Here is a 15,030-nt window from a genome sequence, read left to right as displayed (position 1 = left end):
TCAGGCGTCAGCTTGAGGAGATTTTGCCTGAGGAATTTCTCCTTTCTGGCCTTTGCAATCTTTGCCTGCTTGGCCTTCTGTTCCTTCCACTTGGCTTCGTTTATGAAGGTGGCCACCATGTGGCTGACGCCAGGAGGAAGTTTCAAATCATCAATGGGTGTGTTTGGGTCTTCATACCATACATTGATGAAGTCGAGGAGGACCTTGGGGTCCATGGCCAGAGGAATAGCACTGCCTGATGCTTGTGCTACCCTTTCTTGCTTGTTCCTGATGATGGCTTCCAGGGATTCATCATCATAATCATCACTTCCCTCTGATGCAGACGGGACTGCGATGATTTTGCTGGGGCTGGGCAGAGGTGCAGGTTCAGTAGTTGCCAAAGTCTTCATAAGGGGTGTTGAAGACTTTGTCTCCGAGCTAGTTGCAGCTGGGAGTGAGGAGCTGGAGCTGGCAGTCGTAGGCTTCATGACTTTCTTCTGTACTGGTTTTGGAGGTGGAGCTAAGGACTTTGGTGTAGATGAGATGGGTGCTGAGGGTTTTAGCGCTGATGGTTTTGGTGTTGACGGTTTTGGAACCGAGGGTTTTGGAGCTGAGGGTTTTGTGATAGAAGTCTGTGCTGACTTCTCTTGAGGCTTTGGAGCCTTTGGCTTAGATGGCGCAGACTGCTTTTGAGGAATCTCTGAGCCTGAAGTTTCTGTTGCTGAGGAATGAGGAGCACCGGAGGCAGCAGCTGAGGATTCATTAAATTTCTTCACTGCTGTTTCGGCTTGCTTCTTGAGCTTGGCTAGATGCCTTTCTTTTTCATCTGGGTAGTCATCAAGTGTCATAAGATTTGAGGGATGAGCCACTTGATGATCTTCAACTGGAGCCCTTCTGCCAGGAGGCTTCAAAGCGAATTCCTTCGCATATTTTGGAGTCACAAATCTGTACTCCTTCGACTCCTTTGCCCATTTGCGTTCAATTTTCTGCAGCCTAATCTTTCTTTTAGCCATTGTCTCAGGTTCTTCATCAGGCGTGCAATAGTCCATGTATATGTCATCAGGAATATCAACAGCTGTGTTCTGCTCTAGTTTCTTTCCTCCCTTCTGTTTCCTTTCTTCCTCCATTTTCTTCAGACGAGGAATTTGGTGATGATTTTGAACTCTTGAAGATTCTGATGAGCCTTGAAGAGTTTCTTCCAGAAACGCTGCAAATGAGTTAATGTGATGAGAACCGAGAGATTCATCAGCTGACATGTGTGTACCTGTGAATAGAGTATAGTTGCGAGGAATTTGGAGAGGTCATATGCGTTCTCAGATTTGAAGAAAATGAAAAAGTTTGACAGTTTGAGGAATATAACCAGTGGTTGAGGAATTTGCTTAAGCATATTGTTCTTGGGTTCCAGAGTTGTACAGATCCAAAATTCGCACAATTGAGGAATCTCGTGAAAATCTTAGATACTTAGCTAGTTCATCAGTGATTGTGGTGATGGATAGTGTTTGAGGAATCATGTGCGCATCGTATCTTGAGGAAAAACAGATTTCACATGGGAGAGGTAAAATTTCAGATCTAATCTGCTGTAAAAATGGGATATATTTACCCTGGAAGGTGCGAACGAAGAACACAAAAGGTGGTGTTGGAGAGGCTCTTCGGTCAAGTGTCCAATGCACCCTAACATGGCAGCAGAGGACGTCTACGGCGGCGACGAACGTAGATGTTCCGACTCCGGCGTGATCCTGGCGGCGAAAAGGTTGAGGCAGTGAAGCTCTTCCTTGCCGGCGACAAGACAACCAGCGGAGGCGCTAGGGTTCGATGGAGAGAGTGATGGCAGGAGAGTGATGAGGCGAAGAAGAAGATACTGAAGGGGTTAAGGACATATTTATAGCCCGAATGTTACTGTTTGGCGCGAAAGTTTCGGACTGAATAGCCCTTGCCTCTACGTCTCCGCAGGACACGTGTAGCTCCCGTACGATGCGGTGGAGATAGTGGAGATCGTGGTTATCCGATCGTGGGAAGTGGAGTTCAGTTACTGTTCTTTTTAAAGAAAACAATTTTTGAAGATTTGAGGATTTTCGTTACAAAATCATCAGCTGACAAGGATGCAGTGAGGATTTTGAACAAAGTTTCAAGTAGAACGCATATGAAGAATTGAATAGACTGGATAACTATAGCATAGAGGGAAGGTAGGGTCCGATCACATTCACTTAGCAGAAACATCAACTTGAAGAAATAGCAATAAGTGAATGCTGTTGAGGACTCGAAATCACAGTCTACCTATGCAAATAAAAGTCATCAAGTATTTTTGAAGATTTTGTAATAGATCATCACAATGAAGAACAGCTGTTTTGAAGAAAAATGCATTGTGAGGAAATTGACCATTTGAAGAAAATCAACTTGAGGAATTTCACATTGGGCGGTGGCGTTACCCACCATATAAGAATGTTGATTACAGACGCCGCGTACAATTGTCGTAGGGCCATGAGAATCAATTTCTTCGTTAATTTCATCACATTCAGAGTGACTTTCTTCATTGGTTGAAGAAAATCGTTTCATCATGTGTTGCACATCTAAGTCATCAACTTTGCATAAGTGTTAGGATGTGTGCATGTTTTTACAAAACATTTGAAGACTCTAAGATATTTAGCTCACACCGCAACTTGCAAAACCTTTTCTCATCCAAGGGCTTAGTGAAGATATCAGCCAGTTGATCATCAGTCTTCACATGGTCAATGAGGATATTGCCCTTGAGGACATGGTCCCGAAGAAAATGATGATGAATCTGGATGTGCTTGGTCTTCGAGTGTTGCACTCGGTTGTAGGCAATCTTGATAGCACTCTCATTGTCACAGTAGAGAGGCACATTCTTCATGTTGATGTCGTAGTCCTTGAGGGTTTGCTTCATCCATAGCAATTGAGCACAGCAAGAACCAGCAGCAATGTACTCAGCTTCGGCAGTGGAGAGTGATACGCAGTTCTGCTTCTTTGAGGACCAGCAAACTAGTGATCTTCCGAGGAAATGGCATGTGCCAGATGTTGACTTGCGATCCACACGGTCACCAGCATAGTCTGAATCAGAATACCCTACCAGATGAAGATTGGAGCCCTTGGGATACCATAATCCTAGTGTTGGTGTGTGAGCTAAGTATCGAAGAATATGCTTCACAGCCTTATGGTGTGATTCCTTCGGTTTTGCTTGAAAACGTGCACACATGCAAACACTAAGCATTATATCTGGCCTAGATGCACATAGATACAATAAAGAGCCAATCATAGAACGGTATACCTGCTGATCGAAATCTTTACCATTTTCATCAGTGTCAAGGTGACCGTTGGTAGGCATAGGAGTCTTGCCACCTTTGCATTCATGCATGTCGAATTTCCTCAGAACATCCTTGAGGTATTTCTCCTGTGATATGAAGATTCCATTGTTTTGTTGACGAATTTGAAGACCTAAGAAGAATTTCAGCTCCCCCATCATGGACATCTGATATTCTTCACTCATCATATAGGCAAATTCATCACTGTATCTTTTGTCAGTACAACCAAATATGATGTCATCAACATATATTTGACATACAAACAGCTCATTATCATATGATTTTGTGAAAAGAGTTGGATCGAGTGAACCAGGTTTGAAGCCTTTCTTCATGAGGAATTCCTTCAATGTATCATACCATGCCCGAGGGGCTTGCTTGAGGCCATAAAGAGCCTTTTTGAGTCTGAAGACTTTGTCTGGATTCTTTGGATCCTCAAAACCTGGGGGCTGAGCAACATATACTTCTTCCTCAAGCTTACCATTGAGGAATGCACTTTTCACATCCATTTGATATAAGATGATGTTATGATGATTAGCATAAGCAAGTAGAATTCGAATAGCTTCAAGTCTAGCAACAGGTGCAAAAGTTTCATCGAAATCTATTCCTTCAACCTGGGTGTAGCCTTGGGCTACAAGTCGTGCCTTGTTCCTCACCACTTGACCGTCCTCATCTTGCTTGTTTCGGAAAATCCACTTGGTGCCGATGATGTAATGCTTGCGAGGATCTGGTCGTTTGACTAGCTCCCATACGTCATTCAGCTTGAATTGAAGAAGTTTGTCTTGCATGGCTTGGATCCACTCCGGTTCCAGAAAAGCCTCAGCTACTTTTGAGGGTTCTGTGATGCATACAAAAGAAAAATGCCCACAAAAGTTAACTAAGTGTGAAGCTTCTAAGCGAGTGAGAGGACCTGGCGCGTTGATGTCGTTGAGGATTTTGTCAAGTTCTACTTCATTTGCAATCCTCGGATGAGCTGGTTGAGGATTTTGTCTGGGCTGAGGAAGTGGTGTTGTTCCAATTTCCTCAGGAGCATCTTCTTGGCTTTCATCAGCGATGGGGATCGTTTCTTCACCAATTTCCTCAGTGGGGACAATGTCTTTAGTAGGCTTAAGCTTTATTGCTTCCTCAGGAGACAGCTTATCTGGATCAGAAGGCAATTGCTCTCTTTGCGAGCCATTAGTTTCATCGAACCGCACATCTACAGTCTCAACAACTTTGTTGTGATAGTTGTTGAAGACTCTGTAAGTGTGCGAGTCCTTTCCATAACTGAGCATAAAACCTTCATGTGCCTTAGGTGCAAATTTTGAGCTATGATGAGGATCTCTAATCCAGCATTTTGCACCGAAGACTTTGAAATAACTTACATTGGGTTTCTTGTCAGTGAGGAGTTCATATGAGGTTTTCTTGAGGAATTTGTGAAGATATACCCTGTTGATGATATGACATGCAGTGTTGATTGCTTCAGGCCAGAAGCGACGAGGAGTCTGATATTCTTCAAGCATAGTTCTTGCCATTTCAACCAGAGTCCTGTTCTTTCTTTCGACGACACCATTCTGCTGAGGAGTATAAGGAGCAGACAATTCGTGAGTAATACCAAGTTCATCAAGATAATCATCAAGACCAGTGTTTTTGAACTCGGTTCCATTATCACTCCTGATATGTTTGATCTTGATGCCGAAGTTCGTCGAGGCCCTTGAAGAAAATCGTTTGAAGATTTCCTGCACTTCAGTTTTATACACTATAATATGCACCCAAGTGTATCTGGAATAATCATCAACTATGACAAAGCCATATAGAGATGTTTCATTGGTTAGTGTTGCATAGTGAGTGGGTCCAAATAAATCCATATGAAGCAATTCAAATGGACGTGTAGTGGTCATGATGGTTTTGGAGGGATGCTTGGATCTGGTCATTTTCCCAGATTCACAAGCACCGCAGAGATGATCCTTGAGGAATTTGATTGATTCGATGCCAATGACATGCTTCTTCTTTGCAAGTGTGTGCAAATTCCTCATGCCTGCATGACCTAGTCTTCGCTGCCACAGCCATCCTTCTGAGGTTTTTGCTAGTAAGCAAGTGGCTGGTTGAGGACCTGTAGAGAAGTCAACAATGTACAAATCCCCTCTTCTTACACCTTCGAAGACTTTGGATCTGTCAGATTCCATGATGACTACACATCTATATCTACCAAAGATAACAATCATATCAAGATCACAAAGCATCGAGACTGACATGAGGTTAAAACCAAGGGATTCAACAAGCATCACTTTGTCCATATGCCTATCCTTGGAAATAGCTACTTTGCCAAGTCCCAATACCTTGCTTTTACCTTTGTCAGCATATGTGATTTGCTTCAGAGGTGATGGAGTTAGTGGCATATTCATCAGTAAGCTTTTATCACCAGTCATGTGATGTGTGCAGCCACTATCGAGAACCCACTCATTTCATCAATCATTAGATTGCGTCCTATCAAGCATTTCCTCAGGTCTCCAGCAAATTCTTCAGATGATGATTTTCATCTGGAGACCTGACCTGCAGAAGTGATTAGTTTGATTTCTTCACCACCCACATCTGAAGGGGTGGCAAAGCGTTCATCATCCTGCGAGCACCATATGAGAAAGGTGGCATTGAAGCTAATGCACTTCTCTTAATAGTAGGGGGGTTAAAGTACTCATATGAGTATGCAGAGAACTGGTTTGAGGATTTATGAACATAATGATTTGAGGAGTAGCGCTCATAATCATATTCCTTGTAGTTTCCCTGCATGTTAGACGCATAAGCACAGGTACGAGCATAGTTTTGACCAGTTGAGGATTTTGATCTTCTTGAAGACTTTGGTCCTCCTGAGGAATTTGATTTGGGGTTCAGATTCTTCAGAGGTGATGTCATGAGAACATTCACTTGAAGATTTTCAAGACAACTTTTGGGAACCCAGATTTTCCTCAGAGGAGGGCCATTCCTGCAGTTAGTTCCAACATATCGAGCAAATACTTCACCAGATTGATTTTTGAATAGTTTATAGTTCGAATCAAATGACTCATCCGAGGAATAGGATAATTCACATGAGAAGCCAGTTAGATTAGATGGATCAAAAGGAGGCCCGGTAGTAGCAACCCATGAGGTTTTGGGATACTGCTCAGGTTTCCAATAAGATCCATCAGCATTCAATTTCCTCTCAAAGGCAATTCCTTCTTTCCTCGGGTTCCTGTTCAAGATCTGCGTTTTGAGCACATCACAAAGGGTTTGGTGTCCTTTGAGGCTTTTGTACATGCCTGTCACGTACAATTCCTTCAACCCTGCATTTTCATCAGTAACATTTGTGTTTTCCTCAAGTGAGGAAATAGACACAGCAGGTGCAGTTGAAGAATTTGTAGCATTTGATGTTTCTGGTGAGGAATTAGCAGTTTCACGTTCAATGCATTTAAGACATGGAGGAATAAATTCAACTTGACTAGCGCTAATCTGTTGAGCTAGTAATGAATCATTTTCCATACGAAGATCATCATGAGACATCCTCAGCTTCTCAAGATCAAGCTTTCTTTGAAGGAATTCGTAGGAAAGCTTCTCATGATCAGTGAGGAGTGTATCATGACTATCCTGAAGATTATCAAATCTAGACTGAAGATTTTTCATGTTATCAGCGAGGATTTGATTAAGATTCATTTCATCATTCAACAGATCATCACTTTTGTCTAGCAGTTTTTGAAGCTTTTCCAGAGCAGTTTGTTGTTTAGTGGCAATGATGGCAAGTTTACTGTAACTGGGTTTTTTGTAATGATCATGTCCACAGTCACTTGAATCAGAGGAGGAGGCATTATTTGATACCTTTGAACCTTTTGCCATGAAGCAATAGGTTGGAGCGAAGTCATCAGCGTAGTCATCAGTATGGATGGTGCACTCATTTTCTTCAAGATTGAAGATTGACTTGCTGACGAAATTGGTTGCCAGTGCAAGACTAGCCTGTCTGGATTCTGAGTCTTCTCCAGAGCCTTCTTCTTCATCACATTCCTCTGATTCTGCCTCGGAATCCATTTCCTTGCCAATAAGTGCCCGAGCCTTTCTGAAGCTAGTCTTCTTGTGTGAGGAGGACTTTGAAGATGAGGATTTTGAAGCTTTCTTCTTCTTCTTTGAGTCATCAGAACTGTCATCCTTGTATTTCTTCTTCTTTGATTCCTTTCCCCAGCGAGGACAATCAGCAATGTAATGACCTGATTTCTTGCACTTATGACAGGTCCGTTTCTTGTAGTCCTCAGATGCAGATTCTGATTTCCTCATGTCTCTTCTTGATGATTTACCGAACTGGCCTCGTCGTGTAAATCTCTGGAATTTCCTCACAAGCATTGCAAGTTCCTGACCAAATTCTTCAGGATCACAACTGCTGTCATCTGTGTCTTCTTCTTCAGATGAGGAAATTGCTCTTGCCTTCAGTGCACGTGGTCTGGAATAGCTTTGTCCATATAGATCTCTCTTTTCTTCTAGCTGGAATTCATGAGTATTTAGCCTTTCGAGGATATCAGCAGGATCTAGCATCTTGTAGTCTGGTCTTTCTTGAATCATCAGAACTAAAGTGTCAAATGAAGAATCCAAAGATCTCAGAAGTTTCTTCACAACTTCATGATCAATGATGTCTCGAGCTCCCAGTGCTTGCAGTTCATTTGATATGTCAGTGAGGCGATCAAAGGTGTCTTGGCAGCTTTCATTGTCATGTCTCTTGAAGCGATTGAAGAGATTGCGAAGAATATCAACACGAGAGTCACGTTGGGTTGATACTCCTTCATTTACCTTGCACAGTCTCTCCCAGATCAGTGTTGCAGACCCTAAGGCACTTACTCTTCCAAACTGGCCAGGGCTCAGATGACCACAGATGATGTTCTTCGCTTGAGAATCGAGTTGCTTGAATTTCTTCACATCAGCTCCAGTGACACTAGCAGAAATGATGGGGACACCATTTTCCACAATATACCAGAGATCATTGTCTATAGCTTGTAGATGCATTTGCATTTTGTTCTTCCAGAAGGGAAAGTTCTTTCCCTCGTAGGTAGGACATGCTGCAGTCACCTTAAACATGCCTGCAGTCGACATAACTAAAACTCCAGGTGGTTAAACCAAAATCACACAGAACAAGGGAGTACCTTGCTCTGATACCAATTGAAATTGCGTTATATCGACTAGAGGGGGTGAATAGGAGATTTTTTAGAATTTCATCACTGAGGAAATTCCTTTTGAGGAAATTCCTCACTGATGACTAACTTACAGCGGAAACAGTTAAGGATCAGTCGTGCAATCGTTCACAACAGCAGTATTATAGAGTGAAGATTATGAAAACAGATTGCACAGTAAGCAGGCACGCAGAATACAGATGATGATTAACTATTGTGAGGAATTTGGGGTTGAGGAAATTCGGAGAAAGTCTTCAGCAAATTCTTCAAACAGTCACAGTGAAAGTCATCAACACATAATACAGAGAAAGTAAAGAGTTGAGGAATTAGAACCCGATTCTTGGTGAAGACTGTTGTTGATGACCCAGTTCCAACTGCTGTGACAGTTGTACATCTGGTTTGGAGCGGCTTGGTATTGAAACCAAAGGACACCCAGTCCCGGGACACAGAGTCCCTACCGTATTCTCCTTGAGCTAAGGACACACAGTCCTCGCCCAACACTCGTGGTAAGTCTTCAGGGCAGACTTCCAAACCCTCACAAACTCGGTCACCCGGCGATCCACAATTGACTGCTGGATTGCTCTAGACCATGATGCCTAACCGTCAGGAGGATGCACAGTCCTCAAAGGTAAAAGGCTTCAGTCCCACACAGGAACAACTTCTTTCAGTGATGCTCAATCACTAGGTTTGGTTTGTGGTTTCGGTGGGTGGTGTATTTCCTCACTGATGATTTACTCTCGTAGGCTCTAAGGAATTTGGGTTGCTCTTATGACAAGTGTCAGTTTCTAACGGAGCAGCCAACCAGCTAGTGGTTGTGGGGGCGGCTATTTATAGCCTGGGAGCATCCCGACATGATTTGACATTAATGCCCTTAAATAATATGACCGTTGGAGTGGATAAGACCAGTGACTTGGCGTTGGCTATCGAAACGGTCGGGACCCTCAACTGTGAGAGTCCTCATGTCACTCATATTCCTCACTTCAGGCTTTTGGTAGGATTTGGCTTGTGTTGAGCATCATGAGGAAATTCATTCCATAGCGTTACTTTGACCCCCTTTAACAGTACGGTGTTCCTATTCATCAAATGCGAAGAAAGTAAAAAAGAAAACGTAAATCTTCACGCTTCAATTTCTTCAAAATGATTTTCTTCAGGAACCACCAATCTTCTCAATATCAATATCTTCATGAGGAATATCAATTTCATCGCAGATTCCTCGTGATTCATTTCTTCAGCTTCAGACCAATTTCTTCAACTGAAGATATACATTTTTAGGGGTCGATATTCTTCAAATATCTCAAACTCCTCAATGACTTATAGATTCTGTGTACACTTATAAACACATTAGATACTTAACCTATAAGTCTTCAAACCACCAAAATCACTAAGGGGCACTAGATGCACTTACAATTCACCATGAACACGAACATCATAGAGGCTATGTTGATTTTGTTTCAACTACATGCATGAACATGCGCGAAGTCAAGCCACTTGAAACATTCAAAGGAGAATACCATCCTATCATACTACATCATAGTCATCTCAAAATCTATGTTGGCATTCAAGACAAACCATTATAAGCTCTCAGCTAAATAAGCATGGCATCAGAAACTATGATCTCTAAGTTGTCATTGCAAACATGGTTCTCTCACAACAAAGCTAAATCTGGGTCGACAAGCTAGTCATATTTACAAAAACAAAATAGATAGAGTTCATACCAGCTTTTCAGTCTCAGTCACTTCATCATATATCATCATTGTTGCCTTTCATTTGCACGATTGAATGATGAAAACGATAATAAGCGCATTGGACTAAGCTGAATCTGCACGCAGACACAAAGGAGAAGACAAAATAATATGGCTCTTTGAAAGCTAAACAGGTAAGCATGTAAGAACCACTAAGCATTGTAACCAATATCTTCTACCTTGACACAAAGAAAAATAAAACTATTTACACGGGAAAGCTCCCAACAAGCAAAAGAAGAAAGAAAAATATTTTGGGTTTTCTCAAAAGGACACAAAACAAGAAAACAAGAAAACGAAAAGAAACTAGCATGGATAATACAGTCGCAAAGTGTAAACACCGGCTAACAGAGTGAAATCATAAGCATGAATGTAAAGTCGGTGAGAATACGTACTACCCCAAGCTTAGGCTTTTGGCCTAGCTTGGTCTACTCCCATGGATGATCCTGGCGAAACCCAAAGTCATAATGGGTGTTATACGGGAGTGCTGCAGCCACTTCTTGAATAGGTGCCTCACGAAGTCGAGCAGCAGTCGCCTCCCTCTCATACTCCTCTGCCTCTCCTATTGTTATGTAGTATCTTCGTTTAACCTGAAAATCAAAGAAAGTAGGAGGAGGAAGAGTAATATGGAAAACACGATGTCGGTTAAATGTAAAGCGGTATAGGAGAGATCCATGATCTCTCTCAAGGAACTGGTAGCGTGTTAGAGCGACACGAACAAGGTAGGCTGTACGAAGAGGAGGGTCTTTTGGACGGATGGTTACTCCAAGAAACTTTGCTAAGCGTGTAGCATAAACTCCACCAAAGAAATCCCCCTCACTGGCATTTTTATTCACCCTCCTTGCTATAATAGCTCCCATATTGAAGCTCCTGTCACCTGTTACTGCGCTCTTAAGGATACTAAGGTCGGAAGCGCATAGGTGACAATGTGCTCCCTTGCCGTTAATGCACCTACCTATGAAGAGGGAAAGGTAGTGCAAGGCAGGGAAATGGATGCTTCCTATGGTGGCTTGCGTGATATCTCTGGTTTCTCCAACAGTTATACTGGAGACGAAGTCTCTGACCGAAGACTTAGGAGGATCAATAACACTACCTCCATCGGGTATCTTGCAAATCCTATTGAAATCCCCCAGATCCACGGTATAGGATTTATCATACAGATCAAACAGTATGGATGATTCATGCCCAGCTAAAAATTTAAATCTACGCACGAAAGAGGCAGTGAGCATAGCATACTGTTCACATTTATCTGAGAGGAATTCTTCTAACCCGGCATTGCGGACAAGTGCATCAAACTCATCCTTGAAGCCTGCTTCGATCATGAACTCATCGGAAGGCCATTCACATGGTTGCACCGGTGCGTCCCTTAATTGAAACGGTTCGGGCTCCCGAAAACAGAGATGAGGACCCTTCTTACTTGAGGAACCACCATGAAACTTTCTCCTGATCATAATTTCCTTATGCTGAAATTTTTGAAGTTCAAGAGAAAAGTGAATAAAGACCCACCACACCTTGTAGCAACTACTCCTACTAGTGACTAGAGACCATATCACGCGCTAAAACTACTTGGGACCAGCTAAAATCAACTTTTCTAGCTCAAGAACAGGGTCACCAAGGTAGCAAGAATTCGCGAAGGATAAAGCACTAGAGCAAAAACTAATTGGACCAATGGAGGAGTCACTTACCAAGGAGTAATTTCCCCAAAACGGTTCGGAGAATGGTGCTTTGAGCAAGGAGATCAAAAATCGCAGCCAAATGAGCAAGAACACGGGTTTGAGCTGCGAAACGATTTTTTCTGGAGGTGGAAGAAGAGGCTGGGAGCTGGAATGAGTGGAGGGGGTGCCTGTGGGCCCCACAAGCTTGCACCCCTCCACCAGGGGTAGGTGGCGGTGGGGGGGCTTGTGGCCCACTGGTCAGGCCCCCTGACCAGCTCTCAGGCCTAGAAATTTTCAAAAATTCCAGAAAAAATCATACTAAATTTTCGAGGTATTTTTCTCCGGGACGCTAAAACAGAAAACAAGAAAAACTAAACTAATTCTATCATTTTTTTTCTAAGCAACAAAAAAGGAAAACTCAAAACACAGGTATGTGACTCTCAGATTCATCTGTTTCATGGTCATCGGAAGAAATCCGTCAATGGGGTTGATCAAGTCCTTATGAGAAAACCTTCTCGAATCGCAAGAGAGAACAGAGAAATTTCAAATAGCCACTAAGTCACCTCAATGGGGATATGAATCTCCCCAACAAGCAAATCATACTTCATCTTGACACGAGGAATAGGGCATTCAAAGCTCCCAATAAGAATCGATGAAATCTTTTCAATAGCATTGATGCAATGTACTGGATATCGTTTCTTCAGAAAGTGCACTGTGTTCTCATTACCGTTGACGTGGAAAGTGACATTGCCTTTGTTGCAATCTATAATAGCCCCTGCAGTGTTCAAAAAGGGTCTTCCGAGGATGATAGCCATGGCATCGTCCTCGGGAATATCCAAGATAACGAAGTCTGTTAAGATAGTGGTGTTATTAACCACAACAGGTACATCCTCGCAAATGCCGATAGGGAAAGCAGTTAATTTGTCGGCCATTTGCAGAGAAATTTTAGTTGGTGTCAACTTATCCTACTCAAGTCTACGATAAAGCGAGAGCGGCATAACACTAACACCGGCTCCAAGGTCACATAAGGCAGTTCTTACGTAGTTTCCTTTAATGGAGCAAGGTATAGTGGGCACTCCGGGATCACCAAGTTTCTTAGGAGTTCCACCTTTGAAAGTGTAATTGGCAAGCATGGTGGAGATCTCAAGATCTGGTATCTTCCGTTTATTAGTCACGATATCTTTCATGTACTTGGCATATGGAGACATCTTGAGCATATCAGTTAACCGCATCTGCAGAAAGACGGGTCTTATCATCTCAACGAAGCGCTCAAAATCCTCATCATCCTTTTTCTTGGATGGCTTAGGAGGAAAGGGCATAGGTCTCTGAACCCATGGCTCTCTTTATTTACCATGCTTCCTAGCAGTAAAGTCATTCTTGCCGTATCTCTTAGGTTGTGGATTATCAGGATTAACCGTAGGTTCAATCTCCACATCCTCATCATGGCTAGGTTGAGCATTATTATGAACATCACTGTCCACATTGTCACCAGGTTCATGTTCATCACCAGATTGTGTTTCCGCATCAGACATAGAAATATCATTAGGTTCTTCAGGTGTGACAGTATTTGGTGAACTGGCATGCAAGTTTCTATCATCCTTCTTCTTCTCCTTAGGATGACTAGGTGTATCAGTATTGATTCCTTGAGAATCTTGATCAATTCTCTTAGGATGACCTTCAGGATACAAAGGTTCCTGAGTCATTTTGCCTCCTCTAGTAATGACTCTGACAGAGTTGTCATTTAATTCATTGAGAAAGTCATTCTGAGCTTTAAGTACTTGTTCTACCTGAGTAGTAATCATAGAGGCATGTTTACTCAGAAGCTTCAGAGCATTGACATTTCTGTCTACACAAGCACTTAAATGACTAAGCATACGAGTACTTTGTTCCAAATGTCTGCTAACATAATCATTGAAACTCTGTTGTTTGGCAACAAAGTTGTCAAATTCATCAAAGCATAGGCTAGCAGGTTTATCAAAAGGAATATCACTCTCATCAAACCTACACAGAGAATTCACTTCTACTACCTGTAACGGGTTATCGAGACCATGGATCTCTTCGATAGGTGGTAGATTTTTGACATCTTCAGCTCTAATGCCTTTCTCTTGCATAGATTTCTTGGCTTCTTGCATATCTTCGGGACTGGGAATAGAATACCTCTTTTATTAGGAGTTGGCTTAGGAGGTGGTTCGGGATTAGTCCAAGCATTATCGTTGATCAAGAGGTTATTCAGTAGGGTCTCAGCTTGTTCTACAGTTCGTTCCCTAAAAACACAACCGGCACAACTATCTAGGTAGTCTCTAGAGGCATCGGTAAGTCTGTTATAGAAGATATCAAGTATCTCGTTCTTCTTAAGAGGGTGATCAGGCAAAGCATTCTATAGCTGCACAAGCCTCCCCCAAGCTTGTGGAAGACTCTCTTCTTGGAGTTGAGCAAAGTTGTATATTTCCTGCAAGGTAGCTTGCTTCTTATGGGCAGGGAAATATTTCTCACACAAGTAATAGACCATCTCCTAGGGACTAGGCACACATCCAGGAGCAAGAGAGGTGAACCAGGCTTTAGCATCATCCTTTAGAGAGAAAGGAAACAGCTTAAGGATATAGTAGTGGCGGATCTTCTCCTCATTAGTGAAAAGGTTGGCTATTTCGGATAGTTTGGCAAGATGGGCTATGACCGTCTCAGACCCATAACCGTGAAAAGGATTAGATTCGACTAGAGAGATTATCTCAAGGTCGACAAAGAATTCATAATCCTTATCGGTGACAAAGATAGGCGAAGTGGCAAACTTCGGGTCATTTTTCATCCTAACTTCCCGAGATTTTTCCTTCCACTTGAGAATTAATTTCTCAGCGTCATAGGCATCCTTACACGCAAGAAAATCCTTAGCTATCTCTCCCTCCATAACGTAACCCTCAGGTATATCAGGCAATTCATATCTAGGAGTGCTAGATCTAACAGGAGCAAAAGCAGGTTCTATCTCAATAGCATCGGCAATTTCATCACGAGCATTGGCAGTAACTCTAGCAATATGAGCATCAAGGAACACTCCTAGTGGAACATCAGGCAAAGGAGCATCTCTAGCAGTATCAAGCATAGCATCATCAGGCAAAATAGCATCTCTAGCATCATTAGGCAAAGCAGTATCAAGCATAGCATCTCTAGCAGTATCAAGCATAGCATCTCT

This window comes from Hordeum vulgare, chromosome 7H (genome assembly GCF_904849725.1).
Source record: "Hordeum vulgare subsp. vulgare chromosome 7H, MorexV3_pseudomolecules_assembly, whole genome shotgun sequence".
In the NCBI taxonomy this organism is placed as follows: Eukaryota; Viridiplantae; Streptophyta; class Magnoliopsida; order Poales; family Poaceae; genus Hordeum; species Hordeum vulgare.
Note: the sequence above shows the minus strand (reverse complement) of the source record.